Below are 6,497 nucleotides of genomic sequence, written 5' to 3' on the forward strand. Positions count from 1 at the left end.
CATTTACCCAGCGCCAACTGTGCGCATGCTCTCCCTACGGGATCTGCGGACCCTAACCCTGGCAACTCCGAGAGATCTGAATGGTCTCTGCCAACACCTCCACTTTGCTGATGAGCACACTGAGGCTCAGAGAGGGGAGGTAACTTGTTCAAGACACCCAGCTTGGGCATGGAAGAACTCGCGAGGGGCAGACAGGCTGCTAGAGAAAGTCAGCCGCGTGGTCTTTGCACCTTGTCTTGCGCTCTGCTTGGAATACTGTCCTGCTGTGAGTCTGGCAAAATGCTTCTCATCCTTCAAAGGCCAGATGGGCACTTCCCAAGCCCCATGGCATGGAGTTCCCAGGGTATCCTCCTCTTCCTGCCAGTTCATCCATTTCCCCAAATACTGATGCAGCACTTACTGTGTGCCAGGTGCGGTGCTGGGTCTGGGGACAGCAGCGAACAAGTCGCTGGGAGACAGCCCATCCTGGGGACTGTGGTGGGGAGCGAGTCAGAGAAGGCCACTTTTCGGAAGACAGAGATTTGGGCCGAGACAGGGAGAGGAAGGCGAATCAGCCAGGCAAGGATGGGAGGTGACGGAGAGGCCAGGCAGGAGAGAAACACTGAGTGCAAAGGTCCTGAGAAACAATGAGAATCAATGAGAAATAAAAGGTGCAGAGGGCTGCAGGGAAGGGCGAGTGCCTGGAGCAAGAGGAAGCTGGGGGAGTGCAGGAGCCTGCCTGAGTGTGCAGGGTCTTACACACTATCTACTTAACATTTTTTATCTTAAAAATAATTGAATTTGTTTTCGAAGAGGTAATGCATTCCATAATTTAATACTGAAATGTACAAATACAAAAGGGTGTTCTCTGCATCCTCCTCTACCCCATGCCTAGCCATCGGTCCCCTCTCCAGAGGCAACCCAGCTCTTTCATTTGACCCTCCTCCAGAGATATGTCACACATACACAAACCCACATACACCAAGCTGAGTGCATCTGTCATTCCCCTCCCTGGCCTGGTTTGGGGCGTATTTTTGGGGGTTCTGTTTTGGTAATGAGGACTGATTGCGATTTTTGTCCACTTTGTTTTTTATACAAACACTAATATGCTCTACAACCGCCACCCCCACCCCATGATTGGAGATGACTCTACGTCGGGACAAGAGCACCTGATTTTACAGCTGCCTGATCCTCTATTGCAGGGCAAACCCTAATTTATTTAACCCATGCCCTGTTGATGGCCTTGTGGGCCATTTAAAGGATTTTTGTCGTAATCTCAAGAGCCATGGGAAGTCATTGAAAGGTTTTAAGTAGGGAGTGGCTTGAGTGATTTACATTTTTGAAAGATTCTTTGTGGGGAGACTCGCTAAGAGGTTCCAGGCTGGTGCCCTGCAGGTGAGAGGCACAGCGGGTCCTGGCTGGGGTTGTGGGAGTGGGAAGGGTGGGTTACCATAGAGCCATGTAGGGAGTTCCTGAAGGGGCTTTGGGGGTGAATGGGAGAAATGGGGTGGCCCCCTCGGCCCTGTCGGGTGCCTGATGGACATGGATGGGGGAGCCCTGCCTGAGATGGCAGCACAGGGTGGCAGATGGGGAACCACGTGGACATGCCAGGCAGGCAGTCACCTGGCTCACTGCACTGACTGCCAGCACAGCATCCGTTCATCCCTGGGTCGGGGACTTCCACACGCCGGGCTCTCTGATGCCGAAGAGGAGACAGATGGAGCTTAGCTGCCCCACAGGTGGCCCCAGGCCCCGTCTCTGCCTGTTCACACTTAGCAGGGGCCTGTTGCTGGTGTCCCTGAACACCCCCCCCAACCTCCTCCACCTCACACCCCAGGCGGAGCAGGAGTTCCTGAAGAGGAGCAGCCCTGAGAAAGCCTGGCAGTGACTGTTTAATAAAGGAAGAGGAGCTTCCGCAGGGCACGGTGTTGGGGAGAGGAGGGCTCCAGACACTCGGAGACATATTCTGCCCCTAGTCACCACTGGGGGAGAACCCCTTCTCCTCTGTCCTTGGCTCCCTGGTGGGGGGAGGAGCAAGTTGTTGATGCCCTGGAGCCCTCCTCACTCTGTCCCTGACTCAGAACTAGAGGTGTCCCCCTAGAGAGGAGCTGGGGGCACAGCCAGGACCACCTTCTGGCTGCCTTGTATCCCACAGACACACATAGCAGTGCAGACAACGAGGGGTTAACAGTCTGCCCATCCCCATCTATCAGCCAGCATCTCCCAAACAGATGGACAGACAAGGCAGCTGTCCAAACAGGCCTGGCCACGGCCACAGAGAGGACAGGGCAGCGGCTGTTCACTCTGCTCCCACCACAGGCGCACACTCACACACACACTGGCAGGCCATTTCCATCCAATCTCCCCGTGGGGATGTGCCCTCCACCCCGCCCCTCCCACCACCCCTGCACAAGCAGATTCCTAAATGCTCATCTCCCAGACAAGGGCTGGGAATCTCCAGGAGTCAGGGAGGAGGTGAGGTGCCCAGGGAGCACAGTGCTGGCCCCTAGCCTTGCCCTTGATGCTCCCTCTCTGCCCAGAGCAGGGCGGAGTGTCTCAGAGCCTGGGGACCTGGTGAAGCTGGGTGCCTGGGGAACGACCCGCTCAAAACCCCTCCGGTCTGTTTGGCCCCAAATCTGCGTCCTCTTGTCCATCTCCATCTCCCTGATGGTGTGAACAGCTACCTTCTACCCCGCCTGAGGGAGCCCTAGCTTAGCCTCTTTCTACACTGGGCCCTGAGCTTGACCCCACTGGCCTCCTGTGCAGCTCTCAGATCTGCCCAACTCCCTGGTGCTGAGTTGTTGGTGGGGCCTGGTGTGTCAGACATCCAGAAAGTCCAGCCAGCAGCACGCAGAGCCCTCCCTACCCTCTGTGGGTGGTTCCCCATTCACTCTGACAGGTCCCCTCTATGCCTTTTCCCTAGAGAGGGGCTCCCTGTGGTGTCGGGGGCTCCCGCAGACCCCAGATGGATGCCTGCTGTGAGCCAGGCTCTGGGTCGAGCTCCTGGAGTTCTCATCTCCTCTCCACCCTGGAAGGCAAGGAGAATGTCTTTCCATTTCTCCGATGAGAAAACTGAGCCTTGTGCTAAGCCTCACAGCTACAAAGTGCCAGAGCCCCCAGTAAGAGATAGGTCAGCGTGTGGTGGGGCAAAAGCCGAAAAGAGCCTCTTGCTTTGTGTGTGCGAGGAGTCCACAGGTGGGCAGCAAGAGGTGTACCATTCTGACCAAGTCCTGTGCCAGGTGCCATGTGCCTGGGCATGTCACTGGCCTCACTTCTGGCATCACTGGGGCCGGCAAGTGATAAAAGCCAAGGCTCCTGCTTACCAGTGTCTCTGGGAGGGAAGCTCCTGCCAGCCTCAGCTGGCCGGGACATGGTGCAGCCGGGATTCTGTCCTGGGCTGTGTGCGCCCCCCTCCCTAAGGCCAGGCCCTGGACTGTTCCTCAGGCCCCCGCACCCCACGTGACATCTTTACGGCACATGCTGGGTCTGAGAAGGCCTGAATGGGGCGAGAGGGAGGCAGGACATCCCTCAAGTAACGGATTGTAAATTCCTGGGCCCCGGCTTTCCATCCCTAACAGCCCCTCCCGAGCTCACAGTGCCTGTCCCTTCGCAGCCAATTTAAATGAGGGCTCCCAGACCCGGGGAGGGCAAGACTCGGGAGAGGGGCAACTATTGTTTCTCTGGGAAATAAAATAACAAAACAAAACAAAACAAAATAAAATAAAATAAAATAAAACAAAACAAAATAAACTGAGTCTCTGCAGCTTCTAATCCCTCTCACATGTGCTGCGCGGGTCCCGCCAAGGACAGCCCTCTACAGTGTGTGAGCCCCGCATGGGCACAAACCCTGCCTCACCTACAGCCTGTGAGGGAGGCCCCTGATCTCCATTATTCCGTGGGAGAAACTCTGAAGGAGTGCAGGATGGATGCCTCCGATTTCAGAGGAAGCCTCTGCAGATCCACAGCGAATTCTACTGAGGGAATTTTTTCCTCAAGAAGACTGTCTAAGAGTAACAAAAAGTCAGAGCTAACTTGGGTTTGTCTCCTGTGTAGTTTCTAGTTCTCAGTGTAAACTGCATAAATTCTCTACCCAGTGCGGGGAGCAGGGTGCTTTTTCCTTTTCTCTCCACCAAAGTTTCACAATTAGGTACGAGACTGGCCCTTCTTGAGCATCTTTTGCTTTCTTCACTTCCACTTTCATTCTGCCTGATTACTCTTCAACTTAGTGAAAAAAATCAGATACACACACGCACACACACACACACACACACACACACGGTCAACTGAATTACTCCTGGCCATCCAGGTTGGTCTTTCTGAATTTTAAAAATGATTCAGAATGGGGAGTTATTGTTTCTTGGGTACAGAGTTTCAGTTTTGCAAGATAGAAGAGTTCTGGAGATGGTGGTGATGGTTGCACAACAGTGTGAAAATATTCAATACTACTGAATTGTATGTTTAAAATGTACATTTTATGTTAAGCGTATTTTATCACAATTAAAAACAAAAGCCAACAGGTGTTCCCATGCCTGGTTGGGGCAACTCTCGCAGAATCTCCGTCCCTAGTGTCTGCTTGGAAGCAGTCACTACACGGCAGTTCTGGGACACTACTGGGTGCTGACATTCGTTCACAGGGCACGAAAGGACATGCCAGCTGCTGCCCACAGTGAGTGCTTTTCCCAGGGAGTAGGCACAGTATCTGCATCAGGGATGCCTGATTCACTTCTCATCCTCGTGGGAATCAGGAGAAAGATTTCACAGCCCTGAAGTACGACATCTAGGTTCCTGGAGTTAAGGAAAACAAGAGCTAAAGTCAAGAATGTAAGGTCCTGAGATCCCTGGTAACATCTTTCCACCTCTTGTTTTACGACTGAGGATGACAGCCTGGGGCCTCAAAGGCCCCAGCTGTCTCTCCCGGGCACCTCTCCCTTCACACTCCAAAAACAATATCATTTTCATGACAGAAAGCTCTTTTTAAAAATGCTCCATAAGATCCTCACAGACCTGGTCCCTGTCTCCAGAAGGTCACGGTTTATGATATACCATTGTGACCACACTAGTTGAAACATATGGCTAACAGGTGAGTGTACTAAATCAATATTTGAATAAGCAATGACGTACTTATAATACATCTGGTAGTGGTCCAGGACACACACTCTTTGGGAGAAGAGGCAACCTGAGAAGTAACCAGACCAGAGACTGGAAGGACCAAGTGTGTGTGGAAGAATCCAAGAGCTCCATACACAGCCTAGAGGAGCAAGGCGGGACCAATTGTCTATGAAGGCCTCACTCACAAACCAGAGGGCATGACTGTTCCCAGTCCTTCCCTACTGTGAAACCTATCCACAAGCTGACCCAGGGCACCCTGCTTGATGAGGCAAGAAGGAGGGGGGATGGAGAGGATATCTCATTCCTATTCGTCTTCAAGGTAACACACACAAAAATAGCAAACTCTTGTGTAGTACTTATTATGAACCACTCTTCCAGTAACTCGTAGATAGGAACTCACTTAAACCTCACAAGCCCAGGTACTGTTTTATCCACTGACAGAGAAAGTAAGATAGAAAAAGGTTAAGGAGCTTGCCCAAGGTTTCAGAGCTAGTTAAGTATGGGGGCCCAACAGTTATCCTGGCTCTTAGACTTTATGCAGTCCTGCTTCTCTGAAACAATGGCTATTTTTGTAACACTAGACAAGAAGACAGGCTTACAGACATTCGGCCCTATGTAGCGTGTTAACTCTGCTCCCCTATTTTTAGCGGGAGAGGCAGCATGGCTTTGTATAGACATCCTCCGACTCAACTTGGGCAGGATGTCAGCTAACTGTGTGGCCTTGGACACATTAATTAACTATGAGCTATTCACTGCATCTGTAATATATGCTGTCTCATGTATCTGTAAGGGTTAAATCAAGTTCCTAGCACACACATAATAGATAGAAGCTATTATTCACCCAGGTGAAAGCGCTAAAAACAAGCAGCTGACACACAGCCACCATCTAACAAATTAATCAAAATCCTGTAATAAAGTAATAGTGGCTATAAGCTTAAACTGGCACGCAGCAGTCAGTTCATAGCCAGAGCCCTACAAATCATGAACAGTTCCTTCACCACACTGTTTGGGTAGGGATTCTATAATTTTTCCTAAGTGTTCCCCTGGGATAAGAACCAAGACACAAGAAAGAGAGAAGGGACAAACTTACAAGTTAGCAGAATGTTTTACTTAAAAACACAGTGCAAAAGTTGAAGACAAAAACATTTGACATTTTATAATAGTCTTTGTTTGATTCTAGAAAGCCAAACAGTCCCTAATTACTAAATCACATACAGAACGGACATAGCCGCCAACGATCAAAGAAAGAATATAAATTGCATGTCACATCTCAACTTCAGAGAGAAACCATCTGATGTGGCTAGCCTTCTGAGTGGGTGCTAGCATTGTGTTCTTTCCTTGCCCTTAGAGGAGAGTCTGGGGAACAGCCTGGCTGGCCTAGCTATCTAGCTATCTCTCAGGGACCAGAT

The sequence above is a fragment of the Piliocolobus tephrosceles genome, unplaced genomic scaffold (genome assembly GCF_002776525.5).
Source record: "Piliocolobus tephrosceles isolate RC106 unplaced genomic scaffold, ASM277652v3 unscaffolded_305, whole genome shotgun sequence".
Classification (NCBI taxonomy): domain Eukaryota; kingdom Metazoa; phylum Chordata; class Mammalia; order Primates; family Cercopithecidae; genus Piliocolobus; species Piliocolobus tephrosceles.